The sequence below is a fragment of the Durio zibethinus genome, chromosome 24 (genome assembly GCF_047325235.1).
Source record: "Durio zibethinus cultivar Kanyao isolate XHJ-2024 chromosome 24, ASM4732523v1, whole genome shotgun sequence".
Classification (NCBI taxonomy): Eukaryota; Viridiplantae; Streptophyta; class Magnoliopsida; order Malvales; family Malvaceae; genus Durio; species Durio zibethinus.
This window is the reverse complement of record NC_143185.1, coordinates 12,201,646-12,220,891: the sequence shown is the minus strand read 5'-3', so window position 1 is coordinate 12,220,891 and position 19,246 is coordinate 12,201,646.

Below are 19,246 nucleotides of genomic sequence, written 5' to 3'. Positions count from 1 at the left end.
TTATAATATAAATAATTATATAAATTATAATTAAATTAAATTATAATTAGTTTAAAAATTGTCTTAATTATAATATATTGCAATATTTATAATTTAATTTAAATAATTTTAAAAAATAATATTTTAATATAAATATAATATATAATAATTTTAAAAAATAGTATTTTAATATAAATATAATATATAAATATAATATAATATTTATAAATATATATATAATATCTAATTTATTTTAATATATATAATTTTAAATATAATATATAATAATTTTAAAAAATAATATTTTAATATAAATATAATATATAAATATAATATAATTTTTTTAAAATTTATACTTATTAATTTTTGGAACATTAATAAATTTATATTATTTTATTTGAAATAAGCTTGAATGAAAAGAACCAATTGTTTTATGATAAAACAAAAGGCTATAATGTTTTGAAATAGATAATTATTAAGATAGTCATAACTATTTGAACTTGTTCGATAAACAAATTTATTTTTTTAATTCTCTTACTTTTTAAATTTTGGAATATTAATAAATTAGTATTATTTTATTTCAAATAAGCTAACATGAATTGAAACAATTATTTTATTACAAAACAAAATGTTACAATGATTTGAAATAGATAATTATTTAAATAGTCATGACTATTTGAACTTGTTTGGTAAACTTATTTTTTTTAAATCTTTTATTTATTAATTGTTGAAATATTAATAAATTAATATTATTTTAATCTAAATAAGCTCGTATGGATGGAAACAATTGTTTTATGACTAAACAAAAAAGTCATAAGACTTTGAAATAAATAATTATTTAGATAGTCATAACGATTTAAATTTGTTCGATAAATAGATTTATTTTTTAAATATTTTACTTATTAATAGCTATTTATAAATTATTTTTATAAGTATAACTAAAAATTAAATAATTAATATAATATCAAACAAGTTTAATATAATAGATTTAATTTATTTGATACATAAATATTATTACTTTTGTATCTTAACAATATTATCAATTATTGTATATTTATCAAATATATTATTAAATTATTCTAAATAATATTAATTATTATTAATTAACTTGTTCTAATAATAAATATAATAACTTAATCCTTTTGTAATATTATAATTATAATAGATTAGAATAATATATTATTAAATTAGTAATATTTGATAATTATATTATCAAATAATTAATTTATTTAAAATAGATAATTAATAGAATAAATAAACAATTGTTTATTACTTAAATTTTAAATTAATTTTACTAATTATATAGTACAATATATTAATTGGAATAAATAACATATAATTGTTGTTTATAATAGTAAAATTATTTAAAATAGTTAATAATATTTTGAAAATTATTTTTTATTTAATTTACATATTATTATAATTAATTTAACTAATAAATTAGATATTATTATACTATATTTATAAATGAAGATTAAATATTATTATAATTATTGTAATATTGATATATTATTATTACCGATAATTAATTTTAATATTCATTAATTTTATAGTATATTAATGAAATATTATTAATAATAATTATATAATTACTAATATAATAATATTATATGTTTATAATTATAATTAATATCATAGATTAAAATAACTTAAAATTGATAATAAATAAAATTGTTTATAAGCATTTATTATATCTATTTCTAATTTTTTAACACTAAATAATATTGATATTATTTTATTATTTGTAAATAAATATCTGAATTGTATATAATTAATTTAAAATTAATAAATATTAATAAATATATTTATTCAATACAAATAAAAATATTTGTTAATTTATATTAATTATAAATTTAATATTAATAATTTTATGAATTATAATATATTAATATAAATATATTATAATATTTCTATAATGTTATATTAATACTAACAATTGTTTAATATTAAATTAAATTATTTGATATAATATTTAGCTATTTTATTTCAAATTAATCAATTTTTTTATTAAAATTTTTTAATTTTAATAATTAATGTATACATATTAATACTAATTTATTAACATTCAAAAAATTAATAAGAAAGAGATTTAAAAAAATAAATATGTTTACTGAACAAATTCAAATAGTTATTACAATTTGAACAATTGTCTATTTAAAATTGTTATAACCTTTTGATTTGTCATAAGAGAATTGTTTCAATTAATACAAGCTTAAATGGAATAAATTTAATATGAAATTAAGAATTATAATATAATTCTACAGGCATAATTAGTTAATATATTAATTTATAAAATTAATTATTCTACAGTATATTACTATTATATTTTGCTATAATAAGTATATAATCATATAATATTAATTATTATTTAAATTATTAATATAAATATTTATTACATATATATTTATTATAAATTATAAATAATTAATTTAATACGAATGTAATCTTATATGCTTGTTATAATATATTAAATTATAAATTAAATTTTTAATTACTTAAATCAATTATTTATTAACAATTATTATATTAAAAAATAAGTATAATTTAATAATTAGATTTAATCATTATTATCTATTAATTAATATCTATTAATTAAGTATTTTACTTAATATACTATAATAATTAAATAAGTACGTGATTTAAAAAGTAAATCTGTTTACGAAATCAGTTTAAATAGTTATGGCCATTTCAACAATTATCTATGTCAAATTGTTATCACCTTTTGTTTGGTCATATAACAATTGTTTTTTTATCATACAAGCTTATTCGAAATAAAATAATACTAATTTATTAATCTTTCAAAAATTAATAAGTAAGAGATTTAAAAAATAAATTTGTTTACCAAACTAGTTTATTTAATTGTTGATATATAAGTTTATTAATATAAATAATTATTAATTATGATAAATAATTAAATATTAAATTATTAATATATTAATTGAATACATATAATATTATTAATTAATTTGTATACAATTATAAATATTATTGCAATATAATATTATTGTAATTTATCTATAAATATAATAACTATTATGTAATTATACATAGCACTTAAATGTTATAATAGTATAATTTATTATACTATTATAATATTTAACTTTCAAATAATATGCATGATTGTTAAAAGGATAATATTATATTATTTAATTAATATAGTATATATTAATATACATAACAATTAATAATTTAACTTATTATAAATTATATTAATATAATTATTATATATTTTATTATTGTTTATTTTAATTAGGATTTTTATGAATTCTATTATAAAATATAATATATTTTAATACTACTTAATTATATATAATCTAAATAATATTTATTTTAATATTTATATAGTATCAATATATTATTATTAATTAAATAAATAATATAATTATATATAAATAAATAATTATAATATATTTAGATAAATAACAATATATTATATTTAAGTAGAATAGTTTATCTTATAAAAATTAAGATAACTATTTTTATCTTATTTAAAGTTATATAAATTATATAATAAATTAATTATATTACTAATTAATTTAACAAATATTATAATAAAATTAATCAATTATTAATTAACTATACAATTAATATATATTATTATAATATAATCATAAATAAAAAATTTCTATTTTATAATATTTATAAAATTATAATAATAAATTAGATTAAATAATTAGATTTATTTAAATATATTAAAATATATAATATACTAATTCAAATAGTTATGACTATTTAATGTTATAATTAAATATATATTATATTAAATAAGTAATATATTATTACTATTTTTATTAATAATATTTAATACTATAATTATATAAAATATTTGAATAAATTCATATAAAAATAAAATTTATAATTTATTATTTGTAATTGTAATTTATATATTAATTAATTAATAAGTTCGATTAATATTAACAATTGCAATAATTTAATATTAAATATTTTATTATAAATATATAATCATTAAATAGATTATATAAATTTTACTTATTAAGAATAAGCTCGTATAGACAGAAACAATTGTTTTATGACAAAACAAAATAGTCGTAAGAATTTGAAATAAATAATTATTCAGATAGTCATAACGATTTGAATTTGTTCGATAAATAAATTTATTTTTAAATCTTTTACTTATTAATTGTCTTAATATTAATAACTTTGTGTTATTTTATTCAAAGTAAGCTTATATGAACAAATAAAATCATTATATGATAAACCAAAAGGTTATAGCAATTCCAAATCAATAATTGTTCAAAATGCTATAATTATTTAAACTTGTTCGATAAATAATACTAATTTATAATTAAATACTAATTTAATTAGATATAACTTAAAAAAGCATTTGAATATTATAATTATTATACTATTGTAGTATATTATTTTAACTGTTTATTCAAATATTTGATTACTAATATTTCATAAAATACATATAAATAGTTTATATAATTGTTATTATAGTCTATAATAAATAGATAATAATCTATAACTAACTCTTTAATTAAACTAATAATATAAAATCTAGTTATTATTATAATTTATATTTAATTAATAATTAAATTATTATAGATATTAATTATTAATAATATTTTATTTTTATTTTTTTATAATGTATAGATTGTGTTTATTAATTTAAATTTAAAAAAGTATTTGAATTTTAAAATTAATATAAAATGTTGTAACGATTTTGTGTCTACCCGACGAATTTAGAAACAAAATTAAAAAATGAAAAAATAATGGAGTCGCCACCAATCTTTTTTGACTAGGTGCGATTGGCCACCTATTAAAGTATATCCTTTTAATAAAATCTAAAAATTAATTAAGACATTTATATAATAATATTAACTTATTTATAATTTATAAGTAATCTAATTATAATCCTTTACTAATCAAATAATTTATAATATATTTTGCAATTAGTATAAAATTATACTTTTATTAATAAATAATTGTTCATATAGACAAAAATTAACTATTTTTAATTTATTTAAATTAATAATTATTTTGTTATTTAATTATATTACTATTAATAACTATAATTATTATATTAATCGAAATAAGTTATTTAATATTAATATTAAATTTATTATTAATAATTATTAATATTAATTTTAATTTTATTAACAAAAACAATTGTCTTAAATAATAATAATATTATTATAAAAAATAATAATATTATTATATATAATAAATAATAACTATATAGTTTGAAACTATCCATTTATAATTATTAATATGAATAATAAGAGGTTAAATTAAACATTGTTATAGTTACATTAATTTAATTAAAATTAATTAAATTAAATGTATTGAATACTAAATATTAATAATTAATATAATGAATATTAATTTAATTGTATTATAATTAAATTAAAGTTAAGCTAATCATGTTAATATTATTATAATTTAATATATGTTTATAATAATTAACTATATTTATTAAATCTTATAATATATTAAATTATATATTCATTAATTATAATATATTTATATTATTAATTTTTTTATTAAATACTAATTATTAATAAATAGTATATATTTAGTATATAATATAATTATTATTTAAAAGTAAAATATTTACTTTAATTTATAATAGTTATAACAATTAATGAATTTGTTATATATATAATAATTAAATAAATTATTAACTATAATTATCTATTTAGCATTATGAAAGCTTATAATATTTATAACAATATTATATATATATAATTTATAACTATATTAATGATCATATTAGTAATAATTTATAATTTATTATTCATATATTAGTTGAGTATTAATTAATTTAAATAATTTTAATATTATTTAAAAATAATAATAATAATAATATTATTATTATTTAATTATTATAATTAATAATACTAATTTAATTAAAAATAATTTTAATTATTAATTGTTTTAAAAAATTAAATCTAATTATCTTTAATTATAATTAAAAATTAAGAATAATTAAATCATTATTAAACAATTTAATAAATAAGATTATTTAAATAGATTATAATTATATTTTTCCATTATTACATAAGTAAAATATATTACTACTAATCATTTATTATTTAATATACATAAATAAATATATATTAATTACACATTATCTTTAATTATATATTAATAATTTAACAAAAAATAATGTTTAATAAATAATTTATAATAATTAATATTATTATATTTGTAGTAATGGGTAATAATAAATTACCATTTAAAAAATAATTTAATATAGTATCCCTAATTTTTTTACCAAAATTATATTTAATATTATAATTTATTATTACCCATTACTACAAATAAAATAATATTAATTATTATAAATTATTTAATAAACAATTATACAATTAAATATATATAATAATATAAATATAACTATTAATCGATTATACATATTATTAAATATAATAATAAAATTATAGTAATTATAGCAATTATACAAACCAAACAAGGTAAAATATTTTCTCACCTCAGGAGTATTCAAAGATCCTATTTGTCTCATTGAAGGGGCTTCATCATCAGAAAAAAAGTTTAATTATTATTTTTTATTGAAAATATATCTAATTATTCCACCATTTGGGCCAAATTAAAAATATTTTCTCTTTTGAATTTCTAAATTTTCCATTATTTGGGCCTATTTAGAAATTCTTTTTCTTTTATTTTATTTCTTTGTTGGATTTCTAAATTTTTCACCATTTGGGCCTATTCAGAAATTTTTCTTTTTATTTATTTATTTACTTTATTTTATTTTTTCTCTTTTTTTGTTTGAAAATAAATATTAATTATTGTTATTGAAACTTTATCTAAATTATTCCACCTTTTGGGACATTTAGATAAAATTTCTCACCTAAGAATTTTAAAGAAATTTACCATTTGAAATTTCTATAAATTCCATCATTGGATAATTAATATTTATTTTCAAATTTTATTTATTATTTATTTTTTAAAAATTTAATCATGCAAAATAATAAGAAAAAATATATATAAATAAAAAATAAAAAAATACCAAACCAAATGGCTTGGTTGGAGTGGCTGGAATTCAACTCAGCTCGAGACAAAAACAATAGCTTGAGAGATCGATCAATGCATAGGTCAAAAGCGGGTTACACTCAGGTCAGGTTGATCCGAATAGAAACACATGGATCATAGGGGTCTCCTAACGCCAAAACAACATCATTTTGTAATAGTATTAAAGGCTAATTTCGATCTTTTTTCACAATATTACCCTTATTCCTCTCTCTAGTAAATCAAAGAACTCCAGTTGAATCTTCACCGAATTTTAAAAAAAGTCACCAAAATCTTGGTAGGTTCACCGGATGTTCATCAAAAAATTCAAGCTGGCTGAAATCTTCAACTAGATTTTGGGATGCTTGTTGCAAAATTCAACCGGCGCAAAAAAATTTTCAAAAAAATCCCTTTTTTTTTAAATCCAAAAAACTCCCAAAATTGTTTTTTTGCTTTTTGCTTTTCTCTTCTTTTTTTTGAATTATGTTCCTGTGTTCTCTATTTTTTTTCCTCTTTCTGCGCTTGATCTATGTCTGTGTATATGTATTTATAGGGTCCTGAGCCTAAAAACCCTAAACAAGAAAAGAGTTTTGATTTCTTCCAATCTTCAATTCTGAGTTTATCCCAACATTAATAACCTTAAAGAAACAATCCAAAACAAATCCAATCACCTAGAATTTTCCAAAATTTTCATTTTTTTTTCATTATTAAAAATAAACAACTTTGACAGATCGAGGTGTCTATAGTTGTCCCTCTTTGCGTATTTTTTGTGTAACAAGAATTGTGCAAAGACATAGACAACCCAATCAACTTGACACTTTTTTTTTTGAAAAAGTAAACAAAGCTCCTCTAAATAGGGGCTCAACAACTTTGAGAAAAAAAAAATGGCTCCTCTAAACAGAGGCACAACAACTTTGAAAAATAAAGGCTTATTGACAATCATGTCTAAAGGAGTCATAGATCAAGTTTGATGAAATTTGTAATGAAAACTTAAAGATTCATAATTCGAGTTCAAAATTCCAAACGTTCAAATTCACAAAAGCCTTTCAACTTTTCAAGAATTCACTGAAATTTAATTTTCAAAATTTCAGTTTCACAAGAATTCAAATCTGCAAGATCTCAAGATTTGCACTTGCAAATTGTAAGACTCTCATCCACATTTAAAGATTCTCATTTGAATTTTGGAGATTCACATCCAAAAGTTCAAGCTTCTCATTCGAGTTTAAAGATTCACATTCAAAAATTATCATTTGAAACTTAAAGATTCTCATTTGAAGACTCAAAGATTCTCATTTGAGAATTTCTTAAATATTCTTATTTAAGACTCAGAGATTCTTTTTTAAAACTCAAAGATTCTCATTTGAGGATTTCTTAAAGATTTTCATTTGAAGATTTATTAATTATATTTAAATTAATCGAACCTATTCTTTAGGCTAGACTTAACAAATACATGGAGTCACTGCCAATCTTTTTATCTAGGTGTGATTGACCATTTAAAGAATCTATCCTTTTAAGGGTCCCTAAAAGAATAGGTTCGGGTCTACAAACTAGAACAAGATTTAAGAGTTTGGTTACACGTAGGGAAGTTATAGCACCTTTACATGCCCATCCAAAGGATGATACCATTTTGTTTAAAATTTATCCTAAAGTCTTGATTCTAATGATTTTAATTTTTATGTTAAATATTGAAAATAATTTATAAGATTCTTCCATCAATCTGGTAAAATTCTTAAAAATATTTTCTCTCACCTCAAAAGTATTCAAGGATCCTATTTGTTTCCTTGAATAGGCACCATCATTGAAAAAAAGGTTTAATTAATTTTTAATATTATTTTTTGTTGAAAATATATCTAATTATTCCACCATTTGGCCCAAATTAGAAATATTTTCTCTTTTGAATTTCTAAATTTTCCACCATTTGGGCTTATTTAGAAATTCTTTTTATTTTTTTATTTTTTTTGGAAGGGGAATAATATGACAATTACTTTTCTTGAAATTTCATTTAAATTCTTCCACCATTTGGGACAAATTTAAAGAAATTTCTCACCTAGAGATTTCTTAGAAAATTTACCATTTGAAATTTCTAAGATTCTCATCCTTGGATAATTATCAAATATTTTCAACCAATTTTTTATTTTTTTGTTTGAATAAATATTAAATATTGTTGTTGAAACCTTATCTAAATTATTCCACAATTTGGGACAAATTTAGAAAAAATTTCTCACCTAGGAATTTTATAGAAATTTACTATTTGAAATTTCTATAAATTCCATCATTTGATAATTAATATTTATTCCCAAAATTTATTTTTTTTATTTTTTATTCTTTTAAAATAATATTAATTAATTTAAATATAATATTATAACTATTACTTCTTAGTTTATAAATTATATAATATTATTATAAAAGTTATTATTTTAATTTGTTTATATTAATTATTTTATTTAATATATTAAACTATAAATAATAAGATAATATCTTATATTAAATATTATAATAGTAATTATAATATATAATGATTAATTTACAATATAATTATTTTATAATTATATATTTATTATATATAATCAAAATTATTTGAAATTAATTATTTAATTTATAATGTTTAGTTATAATTAATAATATTATTAATTTAAATAATAATAATTTATAATACATGTAATAACCTAAAGTTATAATTATTATAATTATTTATAATATTTATATATAATTTAATATCTAACTCAATTGTATGAAAATTATATGTTTTATTTGTTATAATATTTAATTTGTAATAATTAATGACTATTATTATAAATATTAAAGTATATCCTTTTAATAATGATATGATTAATATATTAAAGCATATAATATAAATATAATTAAATATATAAATAATAGATAAAATACTATAATACAGTATCTTCTTATTAATATAGTATTTATTATAATTATAATTAACTGTATTTGAATATAAATATATTTTAAATATCTTAACAATTATATTAAGATAATAATATTATTTATAATATATTTATAATTAGTATATTATTAATTATAGTAAAAATTAATATTTAAATTATAAATGTTTAATTTGAAATAATATTAATAATTTATTTAATATAATAATTATAATATACTAGTTAAATTTTTATAATATAATTATATGAATATATTAATAATTATTAAATTAATTAATCTATAATAATTTATAGATCTTATTAAGATATATCAATTAATTAATAATATATAAAATTTTAAGTATATTAATAAAGTTTTAAGTATATATACATAACCTAATATTTAAATAATAATATTATTATAATATTATATTATCTTATAACAAAAGATAATTCAATTATTCAATTAATTAATAAAATTATTTTATAATTATAATTATGTATATTAATAAATATTTAAATAATATACTTAATAATAGTTAATATTATATATATAATTAAATAAACATAATTATTTAAATTTATTCAATAAATAGATTCATTTTTTAAATCTCTTTTTTATTAATTTTTGGATGATTAATAAATTAGTACTATTTTATTTTGAATTAGCTTATATGAACTGAAACAATTCTTTTATGACAAAATAAAAGGTTATAACGATTTGAAATAAATAATTATTCAAAGAGTCGTGATTATTTGATCTAGTTTGGTAAGCAAATTTATTTTTAAAATTTTTACTTATTAATTGTCAAAATATTAATAAATTAATATTATTTTAATTTGAATAAGCTTGTATGAACAAAAACTATTGTTTTATAATAGAACAAAATTTAATAAATTAATATAACCTATACCTTTTAATTGTTAATACTATTATTATATTATTATAATAATTAATACCATTTATTCAAATTTAATAAATTTATAATAATATTAATAAATATTTAATTTTTTATTAAATTATAATCTTTAATAAAAAATAAAATAGTTTTCATCAATTATAGTATATCTTAATAATAGGCTTATTATAAATTTCTAATAAATATATGTGTAATTTATATTAATTATTAATATTAAACATCACCTTAACCAGAACCTACTCTGATACTAATTATCATGTGCTTGGGACTTCTGCCAACAATCCTTGGAGCATTAGGTTAGAATATTAAATAATTTAATAGATTATAATAATATTATTTTGATTTATTATTTTGAAAATATAGTTTTTTATGCTTTTAACTATTAATCATTAAATTAGTTATGAAAAGTAAATTTTACATATATAATTATTTTATTATAATTAAGTTAATAATTGTTTATTATTAATAGTCAAATATTAACATTATTTATTAAAAATAAATTATTAATTAAAATATTAATTATTAATAATTCAAACATTAATAAGTAAGAGATTTAATAATTGAAATTATAAACTATCACAGGAGGGTAGATTTGATCAATTTTATAATAAATTTGTATTATTTTGTTCAAAAAAAGTTTCTATGAACAAAAAAATTATTTTTCGACAAAGAAAAAGGTTATAGCGATTTCAAATAGATAAATATTCGAATAGTCATAATTATTTAAACTTGATCTATAAAAATATTCATTTTTTTAATATTTGTTAATTTATTTTAATTAATAACTATATTAATAATAGTAATCAACTAAATAGTCATAACTAATTTTGGATAACCAAATTACTAATATTATAAAAATATTATAATTATTATATTATAATAATATTAATTATTAGTAATATTATAAATATTAAAATAATAAATTAAATAATGACAATATTAATTAGTAGTTTAATAATAATATAATAATACTAATTACAATTCATTATTAAACTATTAATAAAAATAATCATAATAATAATAATAATTAATTAGTAAATAATTAAATGTTATTATTAAAATCAATAATAATTAAATAATTAACAAACAAATAAAATTAATATTATACTTTAATTATAAAACTTGTATAATGAACATTTAAATGACAAACAATATTAAATAATTATTATAATATATTCTCTAGACAATTTTTAATTTAATAATTATAGAAAAATGTTAATATTAATATAATATTTAACTATTTAAATCCATATTTATATAATAATTAGAACTCTATTTTATTATATAAGCAATTATTTGTATATTAGTAATAATCAATATTAACAAGCAATTTTATAATATATCAATTTATATATTAATAATTTAGATAATTATTCTATTTTTAAATTATTATTATTTGAAATAAAATAATATTACCTTTTTAAATTTGTTCGATAAATAAATTTATTTTTTAAAACTTTTGCTTATTAATTTTGGAAATATTAAGAAATTAGTATTATTTTATTCTAGAAAGTTTTTATAAATTGAAACAATTCTTTTATGTCAAAACAAAAGGTCATAATGATTTTAAATAAATAATTATTCAAATAGTCATAACTATTTGAACTTGTTCTATATTATTAATATAAAATTACTTTAATGTAATATATGTATAATTCACACAAATATTTTAAAAGTAATAACGTTAAATTAATATATTTAATTTGTAAATCAATAGTTTTACAAGCATATTTACTTAATTAATAATGTTATAATAATAGAATTTAATAATAGTATAATATTTTAATACTAATTTAATAATTATAGCAAATAAATTAATGATTAATATCAATTCAATATCAATAATACTAATTTATTAATATTTTGAAAAAATGAAATATTAATAATTTTAAATGAAAAATAAGTTATCAATTTATTAGTATTAGTTATTATTTAATTATATTTTAATATTAAACTATTAATACAATTGGTTATAAATGTTTTTGTTCATATAAGTTTGTTCAAAATAAAATAATATTAATTTATTAATATTTCAAAATTTAATAAGAGATTTAATAAATAAATCTATTTACCATACTAGTTCAATTAGTTATAACAATTTGAACATTTTATTTATTTCAAATCATACTAAATTAATAATTTGTTAATAAATTTGAATCATACCTTTTGTAATTTAAACTTATTAAAAGTTTTTTAATTGAGTTGTCATAAAACAACGGCTAAATAGTTAGGAAAATATTACCTTTTAAATCTCTTAGTTATTAATTTTTTATATTTGGAATCTTATAATTCAAATATTTATAACTATTTGAATATTATTCTAATTTAAGTTTAAATTTGTTTAATTTAAAAATTAAATATTCAATTTCAAATCTATTTTAAAGTAAAAATATTTAAAGATTTGTTTTGTCATAAAACAATTGTTTTTGTTAATATAAGTTTGTTTGAAATAAAATAATATTGTTTTATTAATATTTAGAAAATAAATCTATAAGAGATTTAAAAAGGAAATATGCTTACCAAACCATTTCAAATAGTTTTGACTATTTCAATAATTATTTATTTCAAATCGTTATAACCTTTTATTTTATCATCAAACAATTGGTTCTATTCATATTATTTTATTTTGAATAAAATAATACTAATTTAATAATATTTTGAAACTTAATAACAAAGAAAATTAAAAAATAAATCTAATTGTCGAATCAGTTCAAATAGTTAAAACTCTATGAATGATTATCTATTTCAAATCGTTATGACCTTTTCTTTTAACGTAAAACAATTGTTTTGTTTGTACAAGCTTATTTGGATTAAAATAATACTAATTTAATAATATTTAAAAAATTAATAAGTAAGAGATTTAAAAAATAAATTTGTTTACTGAATCAGTTCAAATGGTTAAAATTATTAGAATAATTATCTATTTCATATCATTTATATTTATTGTGAATAATTATATCTTATAATTAATATGAATAATAGTATTATTATAATACTAGGTAGTTATTAATAATATAATATAATAAATCTATTAAGACTTAATATTAAATTATTTATTTATAATATAAATTGTCATAACTATTTAAACTTGTTTGGTAAATAGATTCATTTTTTAAATCTCTTACTCATTAATTTTTAGAATAGTAATAAGTTAGTATTATTTTATTTTGAATAAGCCTATATGAATTGATATAATTGTTTTATGGTGAAACAAAAGGTTATAACGATTTGAAATAGATAATTATTCAGATAGTTATTACTATTTGAACTTGTTCGGTAAACATTTTTATTTTTTAAATCTTTTACTTATTAATTGTTGAAATATTAATAAATTAATATTATTTTAATATGAATAAGCTAATATGAACATAAATAATTGTTTTATGACAAAACAAAAGGTCATAATGATTTGAAATAAATAATTCTTCCAATAGTCATAACTATTCAAAATTATTTAATAAACAAATTTGAAATAAGCTTGTATGAATAGAAAAAAATTATTTTATGACAATACAAAAGGTTATAGCAATTTAAACTAGATAATTGTTCAAATAGCTATAATTATTTGAACTTGTTTAGTAAACATATTAATTTTTGAAATATTAATAAATTAAAATTATGTTATTCTGAATAAGCTTGTATGAACAAAAATACTTATTTTGTGAGAAAACAAAAGGTCATAATGATTTGAAATAGATAATTGTTCAAATAGTCATAATTGTTTGCACTGGTCAAGCCAAAAGATACATTTTCTAAATCCATTACTTATTAATTTTCAAAATATTAATAAATTAGCATTACTTTATTTGGAATAAGATTATATGAACATAAACAATTGTTTTATGATAAACGAAATAGTCATAATAATTTGAAATAAAAATTTGGTCAAATAGTTATAACTAATTGAACTGGTGTGGCAAACAGATTTATTTTTTAAATCTCTTATGTATTAATTTTTGAAATATTAATAAATTAATATTATTTTATTCCAAACAAACTTATATGAACAAAAACATTTGTTTTATGACAAAATTGATATTATTAAAATAACTAATAATAATTATAAATATTATTAATTATATTTGATAATTGAATATAATAATTAAAATTTGAAATTATTTATAATTATATTTATAAATTAACCTTAATGTTTATAATTAAGTTATATGTTTTTTATATTATTATAAAACTACAATTATTTTAAATTTAATTTTAAAATATAATATCAAATATTATTATAATATTTATTAATATTTATAATAAATTATATCTTATTTATAAGAAATATTAAACTTTAAATATTTAATATAACATTGATATATCTATTTTATTGCTAATAAAATATAACAATTATAGTATATAATATAACAATTAATAATATTATTATAAAATAATGATAAATTATTATCTATTATAATTAATATAAATTATTAATAATTTGATATATAACTAAACTATTTTATATATAGTTTTTTTTTAATTATAGATAATACCGATAATTATCTTAATATTAAATTATTTATTTAAACATTATATAATTTATAAATTATAATTTGTTATAGCTTAACCAAACAAATATTATTAAATCTATTTAAATTAAATAACTAATTAATATTTAAATATTATCAAATAATAGTAATTATGCTTTATAATTATCGATTAGTTTCCTTGTACTAATCTATATATAATAGAATTAATATATATAATTCAATTAGTTATGAATAATAACAATAATACTTATTTAAATACTTATTAATAAGTAATAATTAATCCAAACATTTTAATCATAATAGTTAATTAAATAATTAATAAGAATTTATTTAATATATTAAATAAATTCTTATTAATTATTTAATATAATAGAATATTAATTAATTAATATTATTAATTATCTAAAAATTAGTTTGATAAATTATACATGACTATTATTCAATTGTTTAATAAAATTAATATTATTATACAATTAAATTAATAATATAATTATATAATATTTATTATATTATAATAAATATTTAATTTAAATATTTAATATATAAAAATATTATATAATTATCCTAATAATATTAATCATTATGTTAATAATATTAAGTAATTATTAATATTAATTAAATTATAAATTAAGTACTTTTAATTTATTTTAATTAAATATTAATTATTATAAGCTAATTGAACATTTAAATATTAGTTATTTAATAATTATCAATTATATGAATAAATTATCCAAATATTATAATAATTACAATAATATTAGTTATAAAACATTCAAATAGTTTTTAATAATCTCTTTAATAATAATTAATTTAAAAATTATTCTAATTTATTAAGCTAATACTTAATTTATTTATATTACCTATTAATAATAAATATTAATTATTTATTATAAATTTTAATTTATCATAAATATTAATAATTACTATTAATATTTAATTCAACTAATATAATATAAGTTTAAATTATTAAACTAAAAATAATTAATATTTTTATAATATTAATAAATTTATTAATAATTTCTATTATAATTATTAATAAAGTTTATCCAAAATAAAATAACTATTTTATTATAATATTATAATAATCTTAATTATTATTATTATTTATTTTTAATATTAAATATAAATTATTTATTTTATTTAATAATATAAATACTTATTATATATTAATCTATTTTATTATATAATAATAATTATATTTATTTATATATCAATATTAATTATTTTAATTAATACTATAAGTTAATAATTATTAAACATATATTATTAATAATTATTTAATTTATTGTAAAACCAAACCTATTATTTATAATATAATAAATTTATATTTATATATTTATATTATTATTAAGAATAATTAATTATTATATCAATTATTTTAATAATTAAATTAAATTATTATATAATTGATTACTTATAAAATTAATATATCAATTATATATTATAAGATTATAATATTTATTTAAATAATAAATAATTATAAATAAGGTATATTAATTTATAAAATAATAACTATAATATAATTATAAGTTACTTAATTGATAATTATATTATATTTCTATTTTTAATTGTTAATATCATAATAATTAATATTAATTATTATAATTACAATTTAATTATAAATATAAACAAATTATTAATCAAAAAGTGAGAGCAAAGGGATTTTAAGGAGCTTTTTGCGAAGCTTCATTAAAGAACATTCAAATGATGAGCAAGACATGGTTGTAATGGCTTTAGCCATATATGGACTATAATTTTTCACTATTAATTTAATCATATAATTTACAATTAGTTAATAAGTAACAAATTATATATTTTAATTAATAGCTATTTGAATTGGTTCGGTAAACAAATTTATTTTTTAAATCTATCGGTTATTAAATTTCATAATATTACTAGATTAGTGTTATTTTATTTCGAATAAGCTTGTATGAAGATAAATAATTGTTTTATGAAAAAACAAAAGGTTATAATGATTGGAAATATATAATTGTTTAAATAGTCATAATTATTTTGAACGTGTTCAGAAAATAAATTTATTTTATATATTTTTACTTATTAATCTTTGGAATATTAGTAAATTTATATTATTTTATTTGAAATAAGCTTGTATGAACAAAAACAATTATTTTATGGCAAAACAAAAGGTTATAACAATTTGAAATAGATAATTGTTCAAATGTCCTACTTATTAATAAAAAATTTATGAAATATGAATAAATTTATTATTAATATTATTGTTTATATTAATTATAATTTATTAATTTTATTAATAATTCAATTAATATTACATATATAAAATTAGTTATGACTATTTATAACAATCTGTAATATTAAATATTAATAGATATAATAATAGTTAATAAATTAAATATAATAGTTACATTATATAATAAGTTAAATTACAATAATTAATAAGTAAATGTTTATCATTATAATATATTTAATTATATAATATTATTATATATTAAATATTTATTATAATATAATAAATATTATATAATTATATTCTTAATTTAATTATATAATAATATTAATTTTATTAAACAATTAAATAATAGTTATGTATAATTTATCAAACTAATATTTAGATAATTACCGAACAAATTCAAATAGTTAATAATATTTATATTATTTATTATTAATAGCCAAATAATGTATATATTAATTAATATTTATAATGTATTTAATAATAAATAAATTTGTATATTTATAATAAACAAATTAATTAAATTAATTTATAAAATAATTAATATAAATTAATATTATAGATAATATTATAATAATTATAATTAATATTTAACCTATTAAAGTATTTTTATTATTAGTATAATAACTATTATTCTATATATTATATATTTATGTTATACTATAATAATAAATAATATAATAATAACAATATCTTATAATACTAAATAAATGTATAATTAAATTAATATTATAATTATATAATATAATATTTTTCATACTATATAATTGTTATTAATAATTATAAATATAATTAATATTATTATAGTAATAAATTAAATATTAACAAATATATAATTTAAATTGATTATTAATCGAATAATTATAATTATTATTTAAATGAATAATTATTTGAATAGATAATATTAAAATATATCATATTAAAATATATTAATTAGTTCATTTTTATAATATAAACAATATTTGAATAAATTGTTTTTTATAATAACAAAATATTAGTTACAATAATTGTAATTATAATTATTATATTATCACTAATTAAATTATTAATTATTACAAATTCTCATAAAATTTTTTATATCATAAAAATTCAACAAATATTAAATATATGATATTAGTAATAATAGTTAAATATAATCATAAAATAAGTTATTAAAATATACAAATTGTTTACATTTTATTAAATAATATAGATAATTAATTAATAAATTATTTATTATCAATTTATTTAATAATAGTTGATACTATTATAATCATTTTGCTTTTAAAATTAATTAATTTGATATTTGATTATTTATTTTTTTATTAATAAATTATCAAATTAACTTATAATTAATTATAATAATATTAAATTAATATTATAATTGTTCAAAGATTACAAGTTAATAATGGATAAAATTATATGATTAATGTATTAATTATAAAAAATTATAATTGATTATCATAAATATTATTAATATTAAATTTTAATTATTAATAAACAAGTTCAAATAGATTTGACTATTTGAACAATTGATCTGACTATTGAAAGTCGTTATGAATTGAATTTTATTAAATTATATATAATTTAAAATTGATTTAATAATTAATAACTAATATTATAATTTATAATTTACCTTGTAAATAATTATATAATAATGAATAATAGTGTAAATATTATTATTGAATTTATATTTAATGGTGCATTGGAAATAATTTATTTAATAAATTATAATTATAAAATTAATTATATTATGCAATTAATATTATTAACTATTAATAATAGTTAAAAAAACCT